This window comes from Stegodyphus dumicola, chromosome 3, assembly GCF_044657685.1.
Source record: "Stegodyphus dumicola isolate Sdum_Otavi_A_Nest chromosome 3, ASM4465768v1".
NCBI lineage: Eukaryota > Metazoa > Arthropoda > Arachnida > Araneae > Eresidae > Stegodyphus > Stegodyphus dumicola.
The window spans coordinates 80,179,325-80,196,501 of NC_140770.1; positions in this window are offsets into that span (position 1 = coordinate 80,179,325).

Sequence of the window (17,177 nt, forward strand, 5' to 3'; positions counted from 1 at the left end):
CGTTAACAGATCTAAGCTTGTCAAGATATTTCTATAATTCATTATTTGAATAATTATATTTAAAATATGAAATTAAGTTCTTTTCGTATCACTTTAGTACAAAATGATGTAATAAACGTAAATTAACTATTAAACTATAAGCAAAGGAAATAAAAATTCTATAAAAGGAAAAGAGAAAAATGCTATTGAAATTTAAAAAATATGAAGATTCGACTAGATTAGACGATTCATAGTTAATAAGTTACGGTATACCTGCGAGGTAACTGTTGTGTGTTAGAACGGCTAATGAAAAATATGTAGTTGAAATGCCAGCGAGAAGTAATTAATTTTGCATGTTTTCTGGTCCCTAATAATCTAATATTCTTTACAGTAACGCCTGAACTAAAATGTAATAAACATTAATTCGTTCTCATCATCAATCAACTATTTTCTCATATACAATCAACTATTTCTTGTACTCCTCCTCAACAACCCTTTAAGTAGGAAAGATAAAAGGAATTACCATTTCCCCCCTGCGTGTTCTTATATTAATGGTTAACACATCAAACTGTAAAATGGTAGAAACGCAGTCTGCATGCCAGCTAAGAAATAATTAATTTCTCATGTTTTCTGATCCAGTAGCTTTATATATCTACGGCAAATTTCATGAGAATTAAATGATTACATGCTTGAAATGACAAACAGATAATATTTACTTTCTAAAATTGAAGTGATAATTTAGTATTTTTATTGTTCCTCTGAAAACATAACCAGAAAATACGTGGTTTATTTCTAAAATTTTAACATCGTTTATTTCTAAAATTCTCTGAATAACAGTAGAATATTAAAAAATAGGTATAATTTCTCTGAGCGTAAATATTTCTGGTCTGTAATAATTCCACTGATATCCCTTATACTGCGCACATTTTTACGCATAGAATTTCGAAATCATTATTCAACTCTATAATTCGAAAACAATGTATGCGCGTTCTCATGCAAAATGCATTCCTAAAACTTCCTTTAGTCATTAATTCTTATACTTTAAAAAAGTTTTAGAATTCAATCTCTTTTAATCGAATGTCGGAAGGAATGCCTGAAAAAATTTAGAAATTTAAATTTCATTTCTCGTCTATCCGTTGAATGGGCAGAGTCATTTCTATTCCACTGATACAGCACCAGAATGGAATGATAGAGTTCTGTACTAAGATTACATTAGAAGGTTACATTTCAGAAACATTTCTTCAGAATTATTTATGGACGTAAGGAGAAACTAAAATAAGCAAATAAATAAATAAAACAACTTTCAATGATGATGTTTTACTTCAAGCTTCAATTTGGCGAGCTCACAAGATAAAACAATTGAGTGATAAAGATCAATCTTTTGTATTAGTTTAAGTAGAAGTTGCTTTTCTAACATACGCTTCATAAATTAAATTAGTACGAAGAAATTTAGATTTTGGGATCTTTGGAGTTAAAAAACTCTTCAAAAGATAAGCTCAAAAACTAGTATTCAAGAACTTGAAAAAATAAGCATCGACCTGCAAAAATTTTAAGTCAGTTGCCATTTGAGCAAGTAGTTCAAGTATGCAAACTTTCAAGAGATCACTAGTAAGTCTCCGATTCTCTAACGAGACGAATAAGCGAATGTATGAAACTCGTTACGATATGAACTGCATGGGAATGAAATGGGAGAATTAAAAACTAGAGTATAAATTCAGTTTTAAAGTTGTATATACACTACAAAAAAAATGGGGCAGTTCTATATCTCCCGTGCTACTGGGCCGATTGAAGAAATTCAACTTGCGTTTTTCATGTCCCGAAAGGGCGACTTAGAATATGTATCAGATTGTTCTAATATAGGTTCTAATATTTATATAGTATTGTTCTAATATAGATATTTTGACACAAAATCGTACTTTTTCTGAATTAACATACCAATCGTTTTCCATATTTCAAGTCTATGACTCAAATTATGTTAAACTACCAAGTTTTGTACAAATCGCACGAATAGTTTTTAAAAAATTTGCTTTCAAAACTTTAGCTCCTCAATGTTAATTGAGTTTGGTATATATTGATTAATCTCTCCTTTTCTTATTAAACTTACTGGAGTCTTCCTTTCACATTAAGAAATTCAGTTTCATTCCAAATAAAATTCAACCAAATTTTATGATTTATTTTTAAAATTTGTATTTTTTAAAAATTTTTATAAATTTTTCGAAAAACATTTTGAATTATAATCTATAAAATGTTTACCATTGTCTCAAAGTACCCATATTTCTAAGCATACCTGCAAGAAATTACAGTTTTTTATTCTAAATTTCAGAAGCTAAACGTGAATTTAGATATTGGCGCATTTTGAAATTTGGTATATTTGTTGAAAGCGATAATAATGAAAATGTGGTTTACGCACTTTGTTAAAATTATTAAAAAGTAGGAACGATGGGAATATTTTTCCGCTCTGGCAATAATTGTAAGGGAAGGTAAAGGAAAATTGGTTGTCATATATTAATAAGTTCGCCAAGTGAATTATTCTTGGCGTAAACTGAAAAAAATGTGCGAATATAAATTTTTGAATTTCTCCAAAAATGTTGCATCAGATGTTACAAAATTTAATGTCTAGGAATAATTTGAGTCGTAGAATCGAAATATAGAAAACGTTAGTATGTTATTTCAGAAAAAGTCCGATTTTGTGTCAAAATACGTACGTTAGAACAATACTATGTATAAATCTAATATATATCTTAAGTAGCGCTTTCGAAAAATAAAAAACGCAATTCGAATATTGTCAATCGGCCCAGTAGAACGGGAAATATAAAACTGTCCCATTTTTTTCGCAGTGGGCATTTTGAAACTTAGTGATAGGATTAAACGAAATTAAATAATAGTAAAAAAAAAAAAGATCTGAAAGGGCTTAGAGTTTAACGATCGCTCAAAAGGGCTCCTTTAAAGTTTAATATGATTTTTCAGTAGGGTTATTGATAGAGATGGCCCAGATGGAACAGAAAAATGTTTTGTAAGATATTAGATGAATGTACATTTAGATTGGGGTGACGACGATGCTCGCTGATGAAGTCATTCCATCTAAGAATTAACTGACAGGTTTAGGATTTGGTTAGGTTGCACCTTTCCTTTTCAGCATAAAACTGACACACATTTATTAGAAATATAAGAGAAGCTTTATTAATAGTGCATAACGATATTGAAAATTAGTACTGAAAGCACAAAAACAATTGTAGTGTGTGTTGTAAGATTATGGTGAGTGATAAAGTAGAGGCTTGCCAGCACAGTAAGTGAAGTTGTTGACCTCATTATATGAGGATCTTGATAGTGACAAGAGTCTTTCAGTTGAGAAGCGTTCAGACTTCTTACTCTACTGAAACAAACTACAAACTGAATTAGTCACCACTCAGTGCTCTTCCATCGTCTGTGCTTCGAATCTGACGACTGACACAGTTATCTTCTTTAGCCTCTCTCAACGAACTTTTTTGTTTTACTCTACGAACTTTGCTATTTATCTGAGGAAATGCTATTCTTACGTTAAGCTTTACAATATCTTGTTTGCATGGTATAGGGCTTTGGTCCCCTAAGAAGAAGGACTGAATTCTTAACTTTTCCGTTATATTTTACGCGTCTGATTTGATATAGCTGAAACGGTATTAGAGCAGTAATATCATTGTTATTTAATTGATCTTCTGTCTTCAAAACCCTTGGATGACAGACACTGTGCAGATAGCTAAAATCCCCCGACACTGGTCGTGAAGTTACTACACTTTCCATGTCAAGTGGCGGAATTACTGAAGAAGTTATTACATCTTGTCATTACAGAGCATGTCATCTCGCCCCTCGTAACAGTTCAGAAAACGTGACTTTTGCGGGAATCGCACATATGACATTTTCATCTTTGTGTGGTCCTCCGCAAGACTAATATGAGCATGTATATTTAAAACCTTATCTTCTGTATATTTAAAAAGTAAAAAAAGTAGGTAATGTAATTCTATAAAAATATTTAACTTTTCATGTTTATATTTTCAATTAACTATAATATTTTGTATATCTAATGTTTTTAATTAGCTATACCATAATTTAAATGCTTTGATTATTTAAATTAATCAGACAAAAAATTTTAAAAAATTAAATGTGCATCTACTGCTTTAAATAGTTTAATTTGTTAATGAATAACAGGCAGATAAAATATGACAGAATAATATCTTTTATGTTACTAAACGGCAACAGACTCGAATGAAAAGTGAAATAACGCAAAATCGTGTTTCGAGAGTAGAAATACTTTTGAGGAAAAAATAATATTAAATGAAGATTAAAAGAAGGTGGATCAATTGTTTTAATGTTTTGTTTTACAACATGACTCAAGCTTTGCGCAATAATGAGCAGTAAAATACAAAATAAATCAACCCGTGTAATTAATCAAAAACATCAGTGCATACAATGTTTTAGGTTAAAACATTGCTAAACATTAATGAAAGTTGATAAGCTCATGGCAAAGTCACCAGACGCGGTTTTTTGTCTTCCCTTTTTGTAATTTAAAATAAGATAATGTGAGAATCACATTATAATATTTGGAGTTATTGCTTTATGAAAGATTTATTGCTTTATGCTTTGTGTCGATAACAGGCACTTTTTTAAGAAATTGAAATGGGAAGAATGAGCTATGAACATGAAACGAAAACAGAAAAGTTTGAATTAACTTATTTAAACTGACAAAACAAAACTATTTCCTTAAAATGATTCATTTTATATGAACTAAAAGTAAAACTAAACTAAACTCGGCTACACAAACAGCCCATAGAGAGCCAATGCTGGCAGTGCTCTGATATCTGCTTTCTAGACCGTGGGCTCCGAGGTGCTTGTGCAGCTTGGCCTAGACAAGTGGTCAGCTTGTCGCAGGACCCTCAGTATTTAGACCCCAAGCGAACTTGGTACTCATTTTATCGACCTACTGAGAAGAGGAGAAAGGATGAATCAGCTTTGCGCAGCTCGGGGATCGAGCCCCCGACCTTTGGTGCTGCTGCGCAACTCACTAGTCACTGCGCAACCGGCCCTCCATTGTATATGACAAAATCACAGTTCTTTATTCCAACTTTAAATCTAATTCTTGTCAAAAAGTATTCCTGATGAAATAATATCGTAAATAATCTTTGTTCCATATCTTTGTTAAATTGCACAGAATCATCTCGTTCATTTACCAGTTTCGTTAAATTTAATACGTAGATGTACTATTTTACACCTTAGCATTTCCTCTTGATTTTATTATTGATTTACAGTACTTTTTATAATTTTCAAAGTTGATTTCATAAGTTTCAGTTTAATTGCGTGCTTGTCTTTATTTTAAATTTATGGTTATTGTAACTGTTTCAATTTAAAATGAAAACCTGACTAAACACGTAGCAATTTTTAAATGCATTGACGTTAAAAAGTTATTAGCAGATGATGAAAGTCGCACTCAATCTGATACTTATATAATGGAGTACATTAAGAAAGACGGAAGCTGATAGTTAATACATACAGTTATTTTATAACGTAATCTCATTATAGATATCTATCATCATTCTCGAGCTTCTGGAAAACACCATGAAATATGACTTGATAGTGAAGTCTTTTCATAGGCGAAAAATCAACTATTCCAATGTAGTTGATTTATGCTTTTAAGAATTTAATCAACTGTAATAATTTTATTTTGAGACAAAATAGGATCAATGAAATACATTTGAAATAATGAATGAATACATAATGAAATACTCTCTTTGAAAATACTTTTCCTTCCATTCATATTGCAGAACTATGAAGGAAGCAGTTGATAGATGAAAAATTTGCTTACTACGCAGGACATGGTAGAAAATGGAAAAGATTAGCGGTACTACACATAATACATGATTATACTGCATAATTGATATGGAAATTATACAGTATGCCTCAGACAGAGCCTATTACAATATGTATTCGACTTTGATCGCCTAAAGCTTACCGGAACTATGGATTTAACATTGGAATACTTTTTTTGGGGTTAGGCTGAAATCCGGCCATTACCGCACGAATATGGAAACAAAGGTACAGTGAGGATGGACAAAGAGACATGTCAGCTCGACGCACCAGTGCCTAAGGAAAATAGATACCTTCTGCAGATGATCTGAATGAACTTGCACTGCCGCAGCACATAACCTAGCACAGAACACATGGTGTATGGCTTGGCAGAAACTATACAAGATAGCCTAAAATGTCGTCCGGGACTGTTTATACGATGGTCATTGTTTCCCTACCTTTAATGATAAGCACAGGTGTCAAACACTACAATCGTAAGCTGAAAGATGGAACCATGGGAACATGAAATGGCTTTTACATGTAACAACTTGAAGAGCATGGACGAGTATGTGGCGCTATTTTGGGGAAGTGACTATTCAAGATTCTTGCTTTGATCAAAAGGTGTTGGAACTTTTCATAGTATAGAGGGCGCTGTTGCGCCAAAAGAATTCTGTCTTTTTTTACATTATGTAACTGTGGTTCGCCATTGCGATGTATGTGTATTGCTGTGATATATTTGGTGCTTTCATTAAATATAAATGAAAGATATCGTCATGAAATTTTTGTATCCAAATCAAGATCAAATTTACCACTGATGCAAATTCGTCGAAACAAAATTAGAGTTCGAACAAGAATAGTCAAGTTATTACTAGCCTTTCGAACTACGCATTAGATATCGTTATTCGCTTCGTAACATGTGGTGCTGTCGCCGGGAGTTATCGTAATGGTGGGGTGAGTAAATAGTTTTGTTGAAAATTTGGTTGAATAGAATATTTTGTAATTGTTGAAGTAGTAGGGTTGTTTGATGTTGTTGATCTTGTTTGGTAAAAATTTACAACTTTAGGTTTCGCATTTACTGAATATTTGCATTGGTATTTGCAAGTAAGAAAATGTTGTGCTTTCTTAGAATTTGTTGTTAATGCTTGAAGTGTGATTTGTTGTTGAAAATTACAGTTTGTTTTCTTAGAATTCTAGAATTAGAATTTATTGTTAAAATATTTGAGGGGTAAAATTTGTTGCTAGAAACTGTGAAAATGGCTAAATTGTTAAAGCTTCGAACTAAGCGTGACACACATCGTGAACAAACATTAAAGTTAGTAGAAAAAATAAACATATATTTGAATGAATCAGATATTGACATAGATGTATGTGATTCATATTTAGAACAGTTGAATAGTAAAATTGAAATTATTAACATACTAAATAGTGACATTGATGAATTGTTGAAAGAAGAACAAGAAATTAAGGATGAAATTAACACAGTAGATGAATATAACGAAAAAATAATACCAGTTAAAGTAAAGTTGCAAAACAAAATTAAATCAATTGGAAAAGTTCCATATCAGTCAGGTGAACAAACAGTAAATCCAGAAAATGTTCACATAGAAAATAAAACTTTAGGAAACAGAACTAAACTTCCTAAACTTTCGCTTCCTCGATTCTATGGTGAGCCTTCAGAATATTTAGATTTTTGGAATCAGTTTGAGAATTCTATGCATAATAATTCTAATTTAACTGAAGTTGACAAATTTTGCTATTTAAAGTCGTTATTAGGTGGTAAAGCCCTAGCTAGCATCAAAGGATTCTCAATTACTCCAGAGAATTATAAACAGGCTGTTAAATTGATTTCTGAAACATTTGGCCAAAGAGACATTTTAATAAATGCTCACTTGTCAAATTTATTAAATCTGGCACCTGTAAGAAATGCTTCTAACATTCAGGCCCTTCGTAACCTTTATTTTGAAGCCCAAACTCAAATTAGATGTTTAGAAGAATTAAATGTCAAATCGGAAACATACACAACAATACTGACTAACATAATACTAAAAAATCTGCCAGGAGAATTGACTCTTGAATTTTCTAAGCAAAATATAAATAATTGTCATGATTTACAGGAATTGATGAAGTTTTTACACAATGCTATTAGTGCAAGAGAAAAGGCATTCCATATTAATTCTAATAATGTATCTTCATATAATAATTTTCATTCTAACCAACACAAACAAAACAATTTTCGAAATCAGAAACGAAACTTTCATCCGAGTCGCAATAATCAACACGCGTCAGTAACAGAATTTATGGCGAAAACTTCCGAAGTTTGTTTATTCTGCGGTCAAGGTCACTGTAAGACTGAATGTGAGAACATGACTGTGCAACAAAAAAGGGATAAATTAATTAAGGAAAGGAGATGTCTGTTATGTTGTAACACAAACTGTTTTGTGAAAAAATGTAATGCTAAACAGTGTTCATTCTGCTTTGGTAGACACGCCAAAGCTATTTGTTTTAAATTTGAAAATTCTAGCAAGTGTAAATCTAATTTAAAACCGGAAGAAGAAAAACCAAAGGAATTGGAAATTCAGCCTACTATTTCGAATTCAGTTGTAAATGATAGGAATGTGATTTTATTGCAGTGTGTTAGGACAGAAATTGTTGGTCATAAATCGTCAGGTACAGTTATTGCAATGTTTGATAACGGTAGTGAGAAGAGTTTTATTAAAAGAAATGTATCTATGAAGTTGGGATTAAAATGTCTAGGGTCAGAAACATTAAAGATTTATTCATTTGGAGCAAAGGATCCTAGGTTGCAAACATGTCGCAGAGTTGAAGTGAGATTGCGAAATATTTTAGATGGAAATGAAGTCGTAATACAGGCGTTGGAAACAGATGAAATTTCGAGGGCGGCGATTAATTTGCCGAATGAGCGTACAAGAGCTAAAATGGAAGCCAAGGGATTAACTTTAACGTGGGGATATAATCAAGCGTCAGATGATAATGAAATTTCCTTGTTAATAGGTATAGATTTTTATTGGAAGTTGACAAAAGGTTTTGAAAGGTTAAATACGTCTTTGGTAGCTGTAAACACAGAACTTGGATGGTCCTTGCAGGGAAATTGTGGTGATATGAGTAAAACGGCTGCTGTGAACTTAATTTTAGGTGATCAAAGCACTGTATCAGCTGAACTCTGGCGTTTCTGGGAATTGGAAGGTTTAGGTATTGAAAACAAGGAAGCGGAGTGTTTGACTTTAGTGGAACAGGAGATACTTGATGAATTTAATAATTCTGTTGGGTTCGTAGATGGAAGATATTGTGTAAAGTTGCCGTGGAAACCAGGTATGCAGGAGAAATTAGCAAATAATAGAGAAGTGTCTCGGAAACGTTTCGATAGTCTGGTTAGGAGATTTAGAAATGATACAGCTTTTTATGAGGATTATAAAAAGGTAATTGATGATTATCGTAGGGAAGGTATCATTGAGAATTCGTCGTCAGATACTGAAGTGTCATATTCTGAGCAGTCATTCTACTTACCCCACCGCGCTGTCATTCGCGAGGACAAATCTTCTAGTCGACTTCGAATCGTGTTTGATGGTTCTTCTCATGAAGGAGGACAACTTTCAATTAATGACTGTTTATTTAAAGGACTAAACTTGTATCCAAATCTATTTGAAATGATTTTAAAGTTTCGACAAAATACAATCGCCTTCACAGCGGATATAAAGCAAGCGTATCTACAAATTTTGATCGATCCTAGCGATAGAAAATTTACTAGATTCTTCTGGACTGATGATATCGATTCTAATTCATATCAAGAAATGAACTTTAGTAGAGTTTTATTTGGACTAAAACCAAGTCCATATTTATTAGCTGCAACTCTTAAATATCATTTTGATAAATGTAAACAAGAATTTCCTGATACTTGCAAATTACTGTCAGAATGGTTTTATGTCGACGATTTGATTGGAGGAGAAGAAGATTTGCAAGCGGCTTTGAAAATTACTACTGAAAGTGTAGAAATTCTCAAAAGATGTGGCATGATATTACGAAAATGGAAAACCAATTCCATGGAACTGCGTAAGCTGTGGAAAGATGCTGAGTTCGAAATCGATGAGGAAAAGAGCTCAAGTACGGGACTTGACTCACCATCCAAGGTGTTGGGTCTAGTTTGGGATCCAGATGCGGACAGTATATCTTTTAACGTGAAAGAATTATCAAAGTTTCTCAAGAACGGAACTGCTTCGAAAAGGTTTATTCTTCGAGTAGTGGGTCGTATTTATGATCCTATCGGATTTCTTGGGCCTTTCATCATAAAGCCGAAGTGCATTCTACAGGAACTGTGGAGTCATGACATAGACTGGGATGATAAACTTCCATCATCACTGGATCACAAGTGGCAGTTGTGGTGCAGTGAAATCGAAAACTTAGAAGATCTCCAGACTCCTAGATGTTATTTTTCAAATTTGAACTGTAAATTTATTTCATTTGAAATTCATTCTTTTTCAGATTCATCTCTTTTAGCCTATGGAACTGTATTGTATTTAAGAGCTATATCTGAATATGGGAGGATAAGTATCAGTTTTATTTGTTCTAAAAGTCGTGTAGCTCCTCTGAAAAGTCTTACATTACCAAGACTGGAATTAATGGGAGCTTTATTGTCCGCAAGATTAGTCCATCAAGTAAGTAAATGTCTTAAATTTAATACTTCTAGTTATTTTTGGACCGACTCGATGATTACATTATGTTGGATTAAGGGACAAGCTAGTAAATACAAAACTTTCGTAAAAAATAGAATAGAAGAAATTCAATCTTTATCAGATACCAATAATTGGGCTCATTGCCCTGGTAAGGATAACCCTGCAGATATCTTGTCCAGAGGAATTTCTGCAGCAAATTTAGCTACAAACTATCTTTGGTGGCACGGTCCACCGTGGCTAAGCCAATCACCTGAATACTGGCCTACTGAAAGAGAGAACTTAAAATCTACAGACGTAGACTTAGAGCTAAAAAAAGAATTTGAAAGTACAGTGCAAAATAACTGTTTGGTAGAAAATTCGATATTTATTTTAGATTTAAGGAAATATAGTTGTTTGTTAAATGTACTAAGAGTAACTGCACTAGTTAAAAGGTTTGTTAATAAACTTCAAAAACGACAAACGATTGCAGGTCCCCTCACAGCAGAACTTCAAAATGCTGAAATAGACTGGATAAAACATGAGCAAAACATAGAGTTCAACTTAGAATTACAGAACCTTAAAAATGGTAAATCGATTCCTAAAAACTCTCCATTTTCGAATTTAGCCCCATTTCTCGACAGTTGTGGTGTATTGCACATAATAGGAAGGTTAGAACAAGGAGCGTTTACAAAGGATGAAGCTCATCCTATACTTCTTCCTAAGCAGTCTAAATTTACAGAGTTAATTATTATTCGAGAACATAATAAAATTTTTCATGGTGGAGTTACATTTACGCTAGCCAAAATTAGGTCTAGATTTTGGATTCCACGAGGTAGACAAATTATAAAAAGAGTATTAGGTAACTGCCTAATTTGTCGAAAGTATATGTTGAAACCAGCTAAACAAATAACTAGTCAACTACCTAAATGTAGAATTACTGAAAACCCTCCTTTTACTGTAACTGGCATAGATTTCACTGGCCCTGTTTTAATAAAATCAGGAAAGGATACGCCTCAAAAGGCTTATATAACATTATTTACATGCAGTGTTACTAGAGCTGTGCACATAGAATTAATCACAAATATGTCAACAAAAAATTTTATTTTGTCATTAAGAAGATTTTTAGCTAGGAGAGGAAATTGTAAAGTTATCATTTCCGACAATGCTAAGAGCTTTAGAGCCACTAATGAAATTCTTAAAGAATTTGCAAAAATTATAATAGATTCAAAATTGAAAGATTTCATATCAATAAACGGCATAACTTGGCAATATATTGCGCCTCACGCGCCTTGGTGGGGTGGTTTTTATGAAAGGCTTATGAAAAGTATCAAAGATCCTTTGAGAAAGGTTCTCGGAAGGGCTCTTCTTAACTTTGAGGAAATGATGACTATTCTATCAGAAACTGAGTTAGTTTTAAATCATAGACCTCTTACTTATGTCCATAATGAAATAAAAGAGCCAGAAGCTCTTACACCTGCCCATTTCTTGTTTCCAGGGCAAGAAAATATTTCTTATCCTGTACATTTCGCCGACCTTTTCAGGAATGAACCATTGAACAGGCAGACTTTGACTAGGAGAAAACTGTATCAAACTAATCTTTTGAAACAAATTTGGAAAAAGTGGAAGGAGAATTATCTCCTCGAATTACGGTCTGCGCATACTTTTCTAAATCCATCTCCTGAAAGGAATCTTAAAAAGGGTGAGCCTTTTCTTGACCTTTTCTTCAGAAGTCTAGATTGCTGGAGGGGTCGACGAAATCAAAATTTTTATGGCCTATTGGGATTATAGAAGAAGTTTATAAAGGTAGGGATGGGTATGTGCGTTCATGTTTGATTCGTACTTCTCAAGGACTTTATCGAAGACCCGTCCAATTAATTTATCCTTTTGAAGTTTAAAGTTATATATATATGTTTGTTTCATGTATTGTATTTAATTTGCAATGTAGTTTTCAGTATTAATTTGTGCATATTGATTTTGATTATATCTAAATATATTATTGATATGTAAATTTAATGTGCTCTTAAAAGAGCACAGGTGGGGTGTGTTGGAACTTTTCATAGTATGGAGGGCGCTGTTGCGCCAAAAGAATTCTGTCTTTTTTTACATTATGTAACTGTGGTTCGCCATTGCGATGTATGTGTATTGCTGTGATATATTTGGTGCTTTCATTAAATATAAATGAAAGATATCGTCATGAAATTTTTGTATCCAAATCAAGATCAAATTTACCACTGATGCAAATTCGTCGAAACAAAATTAGAGTTCGAACAAGAATAGTCAAGTTATTACTAGCCTTTCGAACTACGCATTAGATATCGTTATTCGCTTCGTAACAAAAGGTAATGGGCAATGGGATATAATCCCCGCACGCGTTTACTTCACACATATTTGATATTCTTATTTGTCAGTGTTACATTACAGACATGCTAAAACCTGTGGCTGTCTCAAAAATGCAGAACCACTAGGAAGACATCTGTCAGCAGAAAACATGATTTACACTTTCTGCTATTTTCGAGAATCAGTATAAGAACTTACTGGAGATGGAGCACTGGTCTTACCACTGGTTTACGTATTCCTCAGAAGCGGAGTAGCAGTCCATCTCATTATGCTCAGATTTTTAATCGAACTATTGGTAATAATTTCAATAAATCAAGCTATCAATTTGTATTTTCATAAGATGACAGCATTCAATGACGATGTTGTTTCGAATAGCCGGACACTTGCAACTAAATACGATCAACTCCTTCATTATTCTATGAAGATTATTATTATTTATACTTGTAAGGATTCTGATTTAATAAAGCAAAAGAGACTTTACAGCAGTCAAAGATTTATGAAGAAAAATATTTAAAATTTACTCTGAAATCATTATGTTAGAATTAAGACAGATACGTGGAAGTGGGTTTTGAATATATTATTTTAAATCTTTCCTTTATACCTCGCATGCCGAAAATAAATCTTTATTCGGTATGTAAAACGAATTCTTTAGAGGGCTATAAAGCAAATAAGTATAGAAGAAGAAAGATATATGTATTATGGAAGAAAATCACGAAAACGCTAGCTTATATGAACATCTCATACTAGAGACTGTTTCAAAGAGAAATATTCATCGAAATAGACATGAGAACTTATTAGCCTTTAACAGATATCGCAGACATGCTTTACTTAAAGGAGATAACTTTGCAGGGTTTCCTTTTCTGAAGAAGAAGCCTGACAGGAATAAAGATTTCTGACAGGAATAAAGATCGGCGCCGTAATTAACCTGAGCATATTGCAGCGACAAGAAGCAGGCTAAGTTTTATTTGCTCACAATACTTAATACTCATAATATCTAACTTTTCCTCTGTCAGCTGCTTCAAGTGGGGAAAGGTTTATAGTAAAGGGAATGGGAAATAAAAGTAAGATATACCAAAAAGGTCTCTTTTAACATGAAGAATATATGGCCAGTACTATCACAGTTCCTTTATATATAAAAGGAATCAAAAATGCAAAGTAATTTAAGAAAATAGGTAAATCATACCCACTTCTAAAACAAAGATATCAGTGAAGCTCAAGAATAGGCTCCCATAATGAGGGAAGGTTATTTGAGGTTATGGTTATTTGAATATAACAGAGCCATGAGGGCTATCTGCGTAAGAGGAAGGAAGCCTTCATGGAGGACATACTTATGAGAAATTGACTCGTATTCACATTACATCCGGGGAAAACCCCGAAAATGAACGCTGCAGCTAGCCCGTTCGCCTGGAATCAAACCCAAGCCAGGTGATGGTGGAAGGAGGCCATAAGGAAGCTGCAAAATTAAAAAAACACAAATTAGTGAAATTAGCAGTGAATTCCTTAGGGGGATGAAATTAATAAAAATTTCTTGACCATTTGACGAATTATTTGAAATCCGAAATATTCGAATTGGTAAACTAATCAAGTTCATTCCAGAAGTTTATATAATTTTCTTTATTGGTGAAGACAAGTTTAATAGATATTTATGACTCGTGCCTTAAAAACTAAACATGCTGATATTATTTAAAATAACAATTCGTAATATCCGAAATGTGCAAAATCCTAATTTTTATCAGACTGATCGATGCTGCTTCTGTACTAAAATACTTTCTCCATATTATAGTTTCCTTATTTCAAAATAGGAACTTTATTTTGCATCGCCCAAATTCATTCGTAATCATGAGAACAACAGCTGTATGAAAAAAATCGGAGACGCTAGAACATTTCCCCCTATTCGTTTCCGTTTAAGGTGTTTCGATTCTTGAAAAGCCCGCGAATGAAGGCTGACTTAAAAAAAAATCCTCAGATGACGTAGTGAAATTAATTGCTATGTTGTGATAACAACAAGAGTTACATCTCGATGGGAGGCTCACAGCGGCCTTGAAATGCCTATTTTAAAGTATAGATAGGATTGACGACATATTCATGATTTTAGCGCTATTCCAAAGTAAACATATTTATTTCGCTTTAAACACTTTCATGAAGAATATTAATAAGGGAAATATAGCAAAAAATAGCGCGAGTTTACAAAAAAAAAAAAAAAAAAAAAAAAGAATCCAAAGAATAAGGATAAACCGTAAAGGCGGAATCACTAAATTTATGCTATTCATATCAACATTGATAAAGCTACTTTCTTAAAATAAAATTTCCTTCAAAAACTAAAATCGTAAAAATGACGACTTATTCCGCTTCTCAGAATTGGTAATACAACTACAAACTTTGTCAAGGACATTCTGGAATTATGTAAAGAAGAAAGAAAATCAGAACTCCTCTTAGAAATTTCTGTGGATCCAATAATCGTAAGCTGGTACCAAAGGGGTTGATCCTCGAAATCTATTCAAATTAAAGACTCCAAGAAAAGTGTTATGGAAGAAATCAATAGCTCAGCGGTTTAGACTCAAGTTTCCTATCGTGATATTAGTGAAACCTAAAATCAGCGAAGAAAAGCACATTATATCGAAAAGTTAGAATTTCATTTAAGAAAATATTCAAAGTCAGTTCTTAGAACAAAAGACTGCAAAATCAAGCTTTTTACTAAGTGTTTTAGCTCATCGTATACAGTTGCAGACCTTCCAGCAATCTTTTCAGTGTTACACAGCTGCAAGCATATTGAGGGTTGGGGTATGCAGGACGAAGCTTAATTACTTAATTCGTTTAAAATTACTTAATTCGTTTAGCATATAGCTCACTTTTTTAGTAATTTCAATTGCAAATATTTAAATGTTGCACTTTTCTCCTTTTTCACACATTTCATAGCAACTAAATATGCTTATGTTGAAATTTTCACGGAGCCACAGTTTTTGGTAACTTTTTAGCGTGCGTACTAAAATGTATCTCCTAATATATTTATAAATATATCCACTCTGTTAACCGGGACATTTATCTCAGTTTCTTTACGCTTATATGTTTGTAAATTGTGCATTTTTTGCTTTAAAAATGATTGAATTATGTTGTTCTTATCTTCTGGTTAAGGTTTTTATGCCATTAGGAAATCTGCAAGCGATATTTGTAGAATTATCAACAGTTTAAAAGCTGTTTAAGTGCGGTTAAGCCTAAATTTTAAATAACATGGCAGACATGTTTGTTTACATTTGAAACAAGAGAATAGTAGATTTGTTGCCAATCTAGAGAGACTAAACTTTTTACCAACAAATATAACGCCTTCATTTATTATTGCGAATTAAATCATGCTTAATCCTTCCTCGATGTTTTTCGGGGAAATAAGTGTTTAAGATTTCTTCGTAAGTTTTAATATAGATATTTTGAGTTTTTATGTATTTTTGCCTTGTCGTGAAGTGAGAACTGAACTAATTGAATGAGAAATACTGAATCGCCTGTGAAATCTGCTTCTTTTTTTGTTTTGTTTGCTTAATTTCTTTTATACATCGTTCTAGGTTTATTATAGTATTTGAATAGAACATGTGGCGAGGATTAGATAATTCTTCAAATGCTATAAATTTTGTGCATTCTGAGTTATAATATGAACGAAATATAGCGCTCTTAAATGAACGTAACGTCAGAATGTCGCTATGGTAAACAAATATAGTGAATTTTAAAGAGTGCAATTATTCTATTGCAACTTATGCGCTGTCGAAGAAGTAGATTTAATTCAATCCAATAAGTTTAAATGAAATGCAAGAAAAATGCTTATAATTTAATATTCCGTACAAGGAAGTCATGTTGTGTACACATCAGATTTTTGTACTTCATGCGCTGGCTTGGTAAGTAAAATGAAACTGAAAATTCCTAAATAATTTATAATTGTGCATGCCTTGGGGAAAGTATTTTGATATCGTAGAAAATATTGTCGTTAAGTATACTAATGAAACATTCCTGATATTTTCCAAAGCTGCATTATTATAAATGATATGAAACTATAATATGTTTCAGTTTGATTTCAGCTATAATTAGTAACTAGAATTAATTACAATGTTGCAGTTAAAGTTACTATAAAAGTAAGTTAAATATTTTAATAATAAAATTATAATATAAATGAAATTCTCTCTGTGATGTACAACATAAATATTATAATCACGCAATTACAAGTGAATGAGAATGCATATAAAATGAAAAGAATTGTTGCATCTAAAAGTAACTGATAACCATAAAGAATCATCATTGTTCTCTAGGTAAGAAAGTCGTATCATGATATCCATATGAAAGGATGAAATCATTTTCTAGGTAATCCGACCACAAAGTTTATGATCATTCGCGATTAGG